General features: G+C 36.5%; 1 protein-coding gene across 1 annotated transcript in view; it reads right to left on the minus strand.

Moving 5' to 3' along the window:
• Positions 1–12540, minus strand: part of LOC149780789 (ATP-dependent DNA helicase Q4-like) — a 292890-nt gene that overhangs the window by 33274 nt on the left and 247076 nt on the right. The gene's annotated exons all lie outside the window — the stretch shown is intronic.

Genomic DNA, 12540 nt, shown 5'->3' on the forward strand with positions numbered 1-12540 from the left:
CAGTAATTCGGGGGTGTGTGTGTGCTTTTTAACATACTTTAAAGTGTTCTCGTCAGGTCAGCTAAAACTGCATCATTTGCAGGTTTATGTGCACTTTATCTGAAAGACCATAACTGACTGATGGTTGTAATATCTGAAGCATGTCTCAAAACTGTTCGGCATTTCACATTCACAGATATAACGTTTCATCATTTTATTTTTCATCCAAAAGCACCTCTTATGATCATTCAGTGATTTGACTGTTTTATTTAAAGCAATTGATCATGTCTAAAATTTAAAGACCAGACTCGACCTGGTTCACTAAAATGGGAATAAGTGGGAAGAAGACTTAATCTGCATTGCCTGGGGATTATATTTTATTCACTTTGTGATCATGCTAATCGTTTGTAATTTGGAATTACATGTACTTTTATCCATTTTACTATAAAACAGGACTTATCTAAACATAAGCTTTTCTGTTGACATGACTGCTTGAGATAATCACTGGTATTCAGAATCAACACATAGGAAATAATTGTCTCTCAGGCAAACCAGATGAATCAGTACTTTAATGACAGATGGTCACATGATATGAATATGGTCACGCCCATGGAAACAAAAATAGAAAGGTCTATATATATATATATATATATAGTATGAGCATTTTTTGCATTTCTTAGTGAATCATGGACTGTATTAAAGTAGTATTAGGGAAGTCCCACCACTGTTAATCTCAATACTTAGGAGATGGTGTATTCTTAATGGATAATAATAATAATAATAATAATAATGAGGACTTTGTATAGCGCCTAATCTTTAGAAGCTCTAAGCGCTTTACAACATTAGACAACAAATATAAGATAAAAAACATATAATAATATTATTACAAAAATGAACACCATGAAATTACAAAAACATTAAAAAATAAAAAACATGCTGAGAATATTTCAGGTAGGAAACATTATTAGGTCTTTAAGTTTGTTCTGCAGTCGAAATAAGTGAGCTTTGAGAGCACTCTTGAATGGGATCACTGTGTCTTTGTGTCTAAGTTCAGTGGGCAAGTCATTCCACGTTGCTGGGCCTTGGTATGCAAAAGAACGCTGTCCATATGACTTTGTTTTCATAGTGGGAATAATGAGTATACAATTGTCAGAAGAGGAGCGTAAGTATCTTGCTGGTGTGTACACATAGATGAGATCGGATAGGTATGTTGGACTAGAGTCCGACAGTGAAACATAGCACACAGAACAAATTTTGTGTTTGATTCTGGATCAAATGGATAGCCAGTGTAGGGTACAGAGCAGCGGGGAGGTGTGCTCTGATCATGGTACTCTAAGTATGATCCGAGCAGCTGTGTTTTGAACTTTTTGAAGTTTCTGGAGTAGATATTGAGATGAACCAGACAGAATTGAGTTACAATAGTCCAGTCTTGAAAGTACTAATGAACACACAAGTGTTTTAGTGGCAGCTGCCTCGCTTGGCACTCAGCATTAAGACGTTAGTGTTAGGACTGGTCAGCCTGATGTCTGGTATAAATGTAATCAAAATAATACCTTGTGGTTAGAGCATGCGCCTCGGATGCAAGAGGTTGTAGCATGATGTCCCACCCAGTCACATTATCCTGACACCAGGCTGACCAGTCCTAACACTAACCTCTTGATGCTGAGTGCCAAGCAAGGCAGCTGTTAGTACCATTTTTGTAAGTCTTTGGTATGACTCGGTCTGGATCGAACCCACGACCTCCCCCACCCGAAGAGGATGCTCTAACCACTAGGCCACTGGAGCATATTTAGGAATTCATATCATGTAGATCATAATCATAACAGTGTTTGGCGTTTTAAAAGTGTGACATTCATGTGACATAGCATGACTTTGCTGGTATGTAGATTAATTTAGCATTACAAATTGTCACTGGTTTACCTGAAGAAAATTACAGCTATTAGACCAAACAAATAAATGTGTTTCCAGTCAGCTGACTGTCCCTTTTTCTCATTGCTGACCCTAGCACTTTTTCCCTCATGGTAAAAAAAAATTTAAAAAATGGTTAAAAATCATATTAAATATATGATGTTTAAAATACAAAAATTACCTGTCTACCTTAATTTTAAAACCAGCACAACTGGAAATACATATTTTTGTTTGGCCTTACCTGTCTTTGTCTGCTGCTTTGGGTCATTGAGCCTGATGAGACTAAACAAAGGCTTTACGTTTTCTTGGGATAATATCCTAGTGCTTGGTTGGGAGAATAACATCCTCAGGAGAAAAATAAGGCAAGCTATTGAAATCATGGAGGGGGAGCCAGTGTTGAACTGTGATTCTAGTTTGGAACTTCAGCCCTTGTAGACAAGGATTTTGTCATATGATCAACATTTAGCTGACCATGTGACTCCAATCTAGAAGTCATTCTTCTGATGAAGACCTTGTCAAAAATGTCAAAAGCTCAGGAGTCTAAAACTTTTTTCCTACAGAAAGCTAGGTATCTCTGTTTATAGTCTTGTTAAAAGCAAATGGCTGTAGCAGGTAACAATATTAATTCTGGAAATCTAGCCTCATGTAGAATTTTCATGACTATTTTGATGGTAGAAATAATCCTTCTAACCATTATAGTTAGGATTAACAAATTTTCTTTTTTTTAAAGTCAGTATTATATAAACTGCCAGGTTTGTACATTTTGTAAGTATTAACAAAATTAAACGAGTAAAGACCAGACAAACATGGAACACATCTTTAAACTGTGCTAAGGTATTGTATGTTCAGTGAAATTATTTCTATTCTATGCATATATCATTGTAAAAATGGAAGGCACAGCTGATGTCATCACAGGTTTATTTCGCATGAACAGAACCCACCAGCATGCAAAAAAAAAAGAGAGGTTTTGAAAGTGACTCAGAGGCAGGTACATCAAATTTTTCCTTAGTTTTTGTTGTTTCTGTAAATGATTCATGACTCTTCCATAGAAAATGGTCTGAACACCAAAGTACAACACATATGAAATATTGGCAACAGTGACTACTGAATTGTGGGTGTTGAACCTACAAAGAAGCATTTCATTCAAAAATGGATTACCCTTGTTGATGAAGTAGATAAGAAACAGACCCTGATGCAAAAGTCAACCATAAAAGGGTGAAGTGCAAGTGGCAGGTAATACACTAAAAATCTCTTTCATATTCATGACAGGCCTAAAAAAAAATGAGAAACACCACTAAAACTTGAATCACAGAAAAACATTCAACTGACATAAAATACCAAGAGTCCCTTGAGGAAATATGCTCTTCTGGTCAAAAAGAATTTCCAAGAATTCAAGAAAGACAATTTCCTCTTTAAACTGCTGTGTGTTGAAATCATCTGATATTCTTGACCTATAACAAGATTTTTAAAAGTTAGCTGTATGGTGGTCATATTGAAATTGTAAGCTCACATTCATATCCCAAGATTGTAAAATGTCTAGCCTTGATAAGGGTAAGTGGTATTTTGCAATCAATATTACACATCGATGTGCCTTGCTATTTCATTTATTATACCCAGGAGCCATACATTTTGCAGCAGCAAATGAAATATTTTTTATTTATTTATGTGAGTGCTTGATAAAGTTAATAAAAAATATTTATTAAGCAACAGCTGCATGAAATATAAAAAAAAATTCATTATGCAAATGATCCTGGGTATAAAAAATGAAAATATTTTATTTCTTGCATCAATTTTTAGGACAAAATATTCATGTCCTGCAGCTGTTAAAGCCAAACAGACACAAGATCACCGCATTTATATATATTGATCCAACTTTAATCTAAATTGCCAAATATCTTAAAGACATAAGCCTGTATTCTGGATCAAAATTATGACTTCCAGAGTGGTAATAAGTGCAGTCACTTACATGTAAGGTTACCTCACAAATACATGAATGCATGGATTTTGCCTTACAGCCAGGTGAGGTAAAAACCAAATATGACAGATTGGAAGCCTCCGCAATAAAAGTAGATTATATACACGTGAAACGCTACACATCACGTCTTAGGTAGCTAATTGGATCAAAGAGTCATAAAAACAGGCAATTGGAACTCCCCATCGAAAAGAAAACATGATATAGGAATCAATTAGATTTATTCTGACTACCATGTTCCTTACTGTTTCTATGGAAACCAAGAACTTGTAAAGTAAGAAATTGTTCCTAATTGGTTCAGACTTCTAATTGTATCAATTGTGTGGTAACACATCAGTCAAATCCGACACTATTTGTCTGATAAATTGCAATTAAAAGGTTTGAGAGCTGGTGATTGTTATGGAAGCCAAACTGTTGTTGCTATAACAGTAACTATGCCTTAACTTGAGTAGAAGAGATTTCTATATAACTTTATGTGGAATGTAAATCAAACAAGAATTGATTACGTTATCATAAAGACTACTCCATTGGTCAAGCCAAAAAGATTTCATTGAGGCTTATATCTTTAAAGATTAAAATCAGAACCATATTTTGCAACCACATTTTTGTTATTTTAAATAATTATCAATGTCCCAATAATTTTGTAAGCAGTATAATGTGTACGGTTATCTGAAACCTTAATTTGACTTATACAAAGACACAATAGCCAGGTAATAATGCAAGTGAGAAATGATGTTAGGTGTTAGAAAAATGTTTTTAGTATTTATATTCCACCATAAATGTGTCAGTGGCACATACTGTTAGCCTTGTCAGTTGGTCTGTACATCACACCTTGGTGGGGGTATAGAGTATTAGCCTTGTCAGTTGATATTGATCATCACACCTTGGTAGGGGTACATTGTATTAGTCTTGTCAGATGGTATTGATCATCACACCTTGGTAGGGGTATATTGTATTAGTCTTGTCAGTTGGTATTGATCATCACACCTTGGTAGGGGTATATTGTATTAGTCTTGTCAGTTGGTATTGATCATCACACCTTGGTCAGGGTATATTGTATTAGTAATTTCAGTTGGTATTGCACATCACACTTTGGTAGGGGTATATTGTATTAGTCTTGTCAGTTGTTATTGATCATCACACCTTGGTCAGGGTATATTGTATTAGTCTTGTCAGTTGGTCTGTACATCACACCTTGGTCGGGGTATATTGTATTAGTCTTGTCAGTTGATATTGACCATCACACCTTGGTAGGGGTATATTGTATTAGTCTTGTCAGTTGGTCTGTACATCACACCTTGGTCGGGGTATATTGTATAAGTCTTGTCAGTTGATATTGACCATCACACCTTGGTAGGGGTATATTGTATTAGTCTTGTCAGTTGTTATTGATCATCACACCTTGGTCAGGGTATATTGTATTAGTCTTGTCAGTTGGTCTGTACATCACACCTTGGTCGGGGTATACTGTATTAGTCTTGTCAGTTGATATTGACCATCACACCTTGGTAGGGGTATATTGTATTAGTCTTGTCGGTTGGTATTGATCATCACACCTTGGTTGGGGTATATTGTATTAGTCTTGTCAGTTGGTATTGCACATCACACTTTGGTAGGGGTATATTGTATTAGTCTTGTCAGTTGGTATTGATCATCACACCTTGGTCGGGGTATATTGTATTAGTCTTGTCAGTTGGTATTGCACATCACACTTTGGTAGGGGTATATTGTATTAGTCTTGTCAGTTGGTATTGATCATCACACTTTGGTAGGGGTATATTGTATTAGTCTTGTCAGTTGGTATTGATCATCACACCTTGGTCGGGGTATATTGTATTAGTCTTGTCAGTTGGTATTGCACATCACACTTTGGTAGGGGTATATTGTATTAGTCTTGTCAGTTGGTATTGATCATCACACCTTGGTCGGGGTATATTGTATTAGTCTTGTCAGTTGGTATTGCACATCACACTTTGGTAGGGGTATATTGTATTAGTCTTGTCAGTTGGTATTGATCATCACACCTTGGTAGGGGTATATTGTATTAGTCTTGTCAGTTGGTACTGCACATCACACTTTGGTAGGGGTATATTGTATTAGTCTTGTCAGTTGGTATTGATCATCACACCTTGGTCGGGGTATATTGTATTAGTCTTGTCAGTTGGTATTGCACATCACACTTTGGTAGGGGTATATTGTATTAGTCTTGTCAGTTGGTATTGATCATCACACCTTGGTCAGGGTATATTGTATTAGTCTTGTCAGTTGGTATTGATCATCACACCTTGGTCGGGGTATATTGTATTAGTAATTTCAGTTGGTATTGCACATCACACTTTGGTAGGGGTATATTGTATTAGTCTTGTCAGTTGTTATTGATCATCACACCTTGGTCAGGGTATATTGTATTAGTCTTGTCAGTTGGTCTGTACATCACACCTTGGTCGGGGTATATTGTATTAGTCTTGTCAGTTGATATTGACCATCACACCTTGGTAGGGGTATATTGTATTACTCTTGTCAGTTGGTATTGATCATCACACCTTGGTAGGGGTATATTGTATTAGTAATTTCAGTTGGTATTGACCATCATACATTGGTAGGGGTATTGCCTTGTCAGTTGGTAGCGCCCATCACACCTTGGTAGGGGTATATTGTATTAGTCTTGTCAGTTGGTATTGATCATCACACCTTGGTAGGGGTATATTGTATTAGTAATTTCAGTTGGTATTGACCATCATACATTGGTAGGGGTATTGCCTTGTCAGTTGGTAGTGCCCATCACACCTTGGTAGGGGTATATTGTATTAGTCTTGTCAGTTGGTATTGCACATCACACTTTGGTAGGGTTATATTGTATTAGCCTTGTCAGTTGGTATTGCTAATCACACTTTGGTAGGGATATAGAGTATTAGCCTTGTCAGTTGGTATTGACCATCACACCTTGGTAGGGGTATAGAGTATTAGCCTTGTCAGTTGATATTGACCATCACACCTTGGTAGGGGTATATTGTATTAGTCTTGTCAGTTGTTTTTGACCATCATACCATAGTAGGGGTATTGCCTTGTCAGTTGGTATTGACCATCATACCTTGGTAGGGGTATTGCCTTGTCAGTTGGTAGTGCCCATCACACCTTGGTAGGGATATATTGTATTAGTCTTGTCAGTTGGTATTTACCATCATACCTTGGTAGGGGCATTGCCTTGTCAGTCGGTAGCCCCCATTACACCCTGGTAGGGGTATAGAGTATTAACCTTGTCAGTTGATATTGACCATCACACCTTAGTAGGGGTATATTGTATTAGTCTTGTCAGTTGGTATTGCACATCACACTTTGGTAGAGGCATATTGTGTTAGCCTTGTCAGTTGGTATTGACCATCACACCTTGGTAGTAGGAGTTTATTGTATTAGCCTTGTCAGTTGGTATTGCCCATCACACTTTGGTAGGGGTGTGTGTGTGGTTTGGATTTTTAACATAGCTTTAAAACATTTTCAGTCATATCGCTACGTCTGCAGTGTGACAGTTTATAGTGATGTCTAGCACTGGGGCATCATGCTGCAAACATCTAGCATGATGTCCCACCCAGTCACATTATCCTGACACCAGGCCGACCAGTCCTAACACTAACCTCTTAATGCTGAGCGCCAAGTGAGGCAGCAGTTAGTACCATTTTTTAAAGTCTTTATGACTCAGCCAGGGATCAAACCCACAACCTCCCACACCCAAGGTGGATGCTCTAACCACTAGGCCACCGGAGCAGTCCCTTTTGGTAGGGGTATATTGTATTAGCCTTGTCAGTTGGTAGTGCCCATCACACCTTGGTAGGGGTATATTGTATTAGCCTTGTCAGTTGGTATTGCACATCACACTTTGGTAGGGGTATATTGTATTAGCCTTGTCAGTTGTATTGCCCATCACACCTTGGCAGGGGTATATTGTATTAGCCTTGTCAGATGGTCAGCTCCCAACACACGTAAAGGGTCACCATTTTAGCATGTAAATAAACATGGCAGAGATAATGTTTATGATTTTTATAGTGTACACTATTTATAATGAACTATCACCTCACAAAATTTACCCAAATAATAATTGTGTAAGTGTATGGTGTTATTATGATTACATTTGTACCAAATTTGAATGAAATCTTTCAAAAATTGTTGCCTCTAGAAACACAACAAGTAATTATTCATGAACTAACTAATTACTGATAAAAAGACGTAGAGACAATAAACACAAAGCTGTACTGTAAGCCTGCTTGACCTAATATAAATGGCATGCACTGTATGAGTTGTAGTTGAAACAAAATTGGAATATTAGTGATGTACAACCAAGTTCTTTCTTAGTGAAGAATTTGTCAGTGCAATGCTACCCGTCCCCACTCCCAGTACTCTCCATGCATCTCTTCACACTTTATCAGTTTGATTATCCAATGCCATTTTGTATTCACTTTTTTGTTTTGGTGTCTGTACCACATGGCAGCTATCAGACTGTCTTCTTCTCATTGAATCTCTAATAATAGGATTCAGCCACAATCATCTGGAGCTAAATCAGGACTGCAGGGAGGATGTGGCAAAGTCTGGATCATTTGGAGCTAAATCAGGTCTGTAGGGAGGATGTGGCAAAGTTTGGATCATCTGGAGCTAAATCAGGACTGCAGGGAGCATGTGGCAAAGTTTGGATCATCTGGAGCTAAATCAGGACTGCAGGGAGGATGTGGCAAAGTCTGGATCATTTGGAGCTAAATCAGGTCTGTAGGGAGGATGTGGCAAAGTTTGGATCATCTGGAGCTAAATCAGGACTGCAGGGAGCATGTGGCAAAGTCTGGATCATTTGGAGCTAAATCAGGACTGCAGGGAGGATGTGGCAAAGTTTGAATCATTTGGAGCTAAATCAGGTCTGTAGGGAGTATGTGGCAAAGTTTGGATCATCTGGAGCTAAATCAGGACTACAGGGAGGATGTGGCAAAGTTTGGATCATTTGGAGCTAAATCAGGTATGTAGGGAGGATGTGGCAAAGTTTGGATCATCTGGAGCTAAATCAGATCTGTAGGGAGGATGTGGCAGAGTTTGTATCATCTGGAGCTAAATCAGGACTGCAGGGAGGATGTGGCAAAGTTTGGATCATTTGGAGCTAAATCAGGTCTGTAGGGAGGATGTGGCAAAGTTTGGATCATCTGGAGCTAAATCAGGACTGCAGGGAGTATGTGGCAAAATTTGGATCATTTGGAGCTACATCAGGACTGCAGTGAGGATGTGGCAAAGTTTGGATGCTGAGCTCTTTTAGGAAGTCTGTCATGACGATGGATTTATGCACCGGCACAGTGCCATGGAATAGATGGATACCTCAGGTACTGGTGCATGGATGGGTGGTTTAGTAGTATTACTCAACTACTGGCAACACTTTGGAGGAATAAAAATATCCATAGACACTGAGTCAGACATCGTTACCTGGAATACCTTTTGTAATTAAAAAACTGTCCTTTCAATCTGACTACATAAAGCAATAGGTAGTCTCTGCTCATTTTCTACAGCTGAAACTTTATCTTTGAGTCTGACTCATTTCATGTTTCAACAACATGACAGCCTCATTCAAATGACTATCTCTTATTTGGACTCAATCCAAGTTTCAACACCTATGATGATATCATTCAAATGACTATCTCTGATTCGTTTGGACACAATCCATGTTTCAACACCCATGATGATCTCATTCAGATGATTATCATGACAAATAACACGTGTCATTATGGCTCATCGATTTCTTGGTCAATATAAAATATTTTCCAGCATCCTCAACAAGCTGAAATAAACTAGTTGAAACATAATAAAATAATATTTGTTTGTCTTGTCTATGTATTGATTTTGCCTTTGAAAAAGACGCATTAAGAGACGAAAGTGCTCAAGCTAGTTAGATACTAGTTTTGCACTGTTCTTTGTCAGTTTATTGCATTTATCTTAATCAATCCCTGACACGTGATCCCTTGCTGGATCCAGTGCACTTGAAAGGATTGTTATTTACTATATGATTTGTATTGTTGATATATATATATATATATATATATATATATATATATATATATATATATATATATATATATATATATATATATATATATATATATATTTCCTGACAGGTTCCAAGAAACAGAATATTCAGGACTTGTTGGAGGTGTTTTTGAGAATTTTATATTTCTTACTATGAGGACATATGCAACTTTGATCAGAATATGTACACAAAGCAATATACATGTTATTAAGTGCTGTAACCATTCAAAATAACAATGAAGTGCTTCCATTGAACTTTATTTTGACTAATGATTGGCATTAAATTTCCTGACAGGTTCAAAGAAACAAAATGTCATTATGGCTCATCAATTTCTAGGTCAATATAAAATATTTTCTAGGTCAATATAAAATATTTTCCATGTCTGTAACCCTAAAGATTTATAAACCAGTGCAATAGAAAACACTTATTTGTGGTGGGGTTTAAAGTAGGTTGCTGAACCAGGCTTGTCATATTTGAATTTTATATCAATGTCTGAGATTTATCTAAGTTGTTTCATTAAATATTAAATGCTTACACTGCCTTAATGTATTGCTCAGTTATCAAGTCTTCCTTCGGGGAAAAATCCACCAACACCAACAACAACCCATCATCTGGTTTGAAACAAAACTCCACTAAATAAGAGATCAGGTCAAAACAGAAATGTCTTTCCAGTCAGCTGACCATACCTGTTTATCACTGCTGACTTTAGCATATTTTCCCCCCATGGTAAAAAAAAGAAAAAGAAAAATAACAACAAAATCATATTAAATTTATCTGATGTTTTAGAAAAAAAACCTTCATACCCTAATTTTAAAACCAGTGAATAGGAAACAATTATTTGTGGTGGGATTTGTCATATTTCAATTTTATACCAATGTCTAAGATATAGGTTGTTTCATTTTATTTATGTCCAGCTGTGTTCAGGAAACTCTTCACATCCATTTCTAATTTAAAATTTAAATCATCAATTCATTCATCAGTCTTGAATGCAAAATAAAAGCTGACTATCCCACAGTATTGACAAAATTTGGATCCTTGCCAATTATTCCCAGCAGTTGTTTGTCTCTACTGTATTCTGAACTATATTCCAGAACTGTTGTTTTGAAAACATTAGGGCTGGCATTAATTGAATAATCGGTTAGTTGATCATTATATGTTCAAAAATTGATTATCAATATAGAAGCTGGTAATTAATAATTTCATCAAACATTTTATCACCATTAAAACACATCTTTACATTGGATTCAGTACACAATTGCCTTGTCTCAATGAAATGAGCCTGTCATTAAATAGTCATTACAAGTTTTTATTATAACAGTTATATATTACGATATATTATTCTTTCTGCAGCAATCTTATCCAAAGAAAAGACCATGATGTTCATAAAAATTAGTAACCAATAGCTACATTTGCTACCGGTCAAAGAGAGCAGAAAATTCAATTTGTTTTAACAGTATTTATTCAAGAGGAGAACAGCTGCACAAATGAGTAAAAATACATCAGACCCTTTTCACTTCCAGTCAGGTTTACCTCCCTTGTGAAAGGTGTCTGTAATCTTTTCTGTCAACCTAAACCTCTGACATTATTTAAATTTATCACATACTGGTATCAGGAGATATGACTTTAAATAAATGATTTATTCTGCATATAATATTGGCTATTTACAAAATTAGTCTTTTTTGACAATACACACATCTTGAAATCATTCAATTTTTATTGGAGATAATGGTTCCAATACATTTGCATTAATTGTTGTTGTTGTAGGGTTTAACACCATTTTTCAGCACAAGATAGACTATACATGGCAGCCAGTATAAATGGTGGAGGATGAACCCAGGAAAACCACGGAAAGAACCACAGACCCACGAGAAGCTACTCTCAAGCTTTCTCACATACCCACATTGGCCGAATCCGAGACTCGAACCAACACCACAGACAGAGGTGAGATGGCAATGATCCGTAATGGTGAGCGCTTCAGACCACTTGGGCACTTGCACCCCCCTATTTGCTTTAGCAAGGAAACCTGAAAGATGGCCAACAGTGATCTAACAGGAGAATTATAAAAGTCTATGACATCATGTGCAAGATACTTACATCTGGGGACAGAGAAGAAAGTTAAAAGACTTGTTGGAAACTGTTCTTTCCATTACAGCGAAATGTTAACACTTATCAATTACTGTCTACTGACTTGAAGTTGATTGGAACAAATACAAATGCATACATGTTCAATTCTGTAATATTGTAGAGATCATAGAATACTTTTAAAAAATTATGGAAAACAGGTGTAATTGTGATTTCTTATTAATCTGAGAAATGTTTGGACAATTTTATGAAGGTCTGTACTGCCATAAATATCTGCATATCAATTTCATCAGAATACATAGCAATGTCGGATAACAATGTCTTAATTATAAGTCGATACCATAATGTGAAAAGAGCACAATATCTATGATTTGTACATCATATGTTTAACATTCTGAAAGAACGTGTTCAACTGTGACTACCTGTCTGCAGTACCTATTACTGGAAACACTATTTAGCAATAAGTCATTATTTAAGTTCCTGTATTTGGTTCTCAATTATGTATGCTGAACTTGATCCACACGATCACCAACATACCAGTAATAATAAC

Source organism: Sinohyriopsis cumingii, chromosome 16 (genome assembly GCF_028554795.1).
Source record: "Sinohyriopsis cumingii isolate HCF-2022 chromosome 16, ASM2855479v2, whole genome shotgun sequence".
Lineage (NCBI taxonomy): Eukaryota > Metazoa > Mollusca > Bivalvia > Unionida > Unionidae > Sinohyriopsis > Sinohyriopsis cumingii.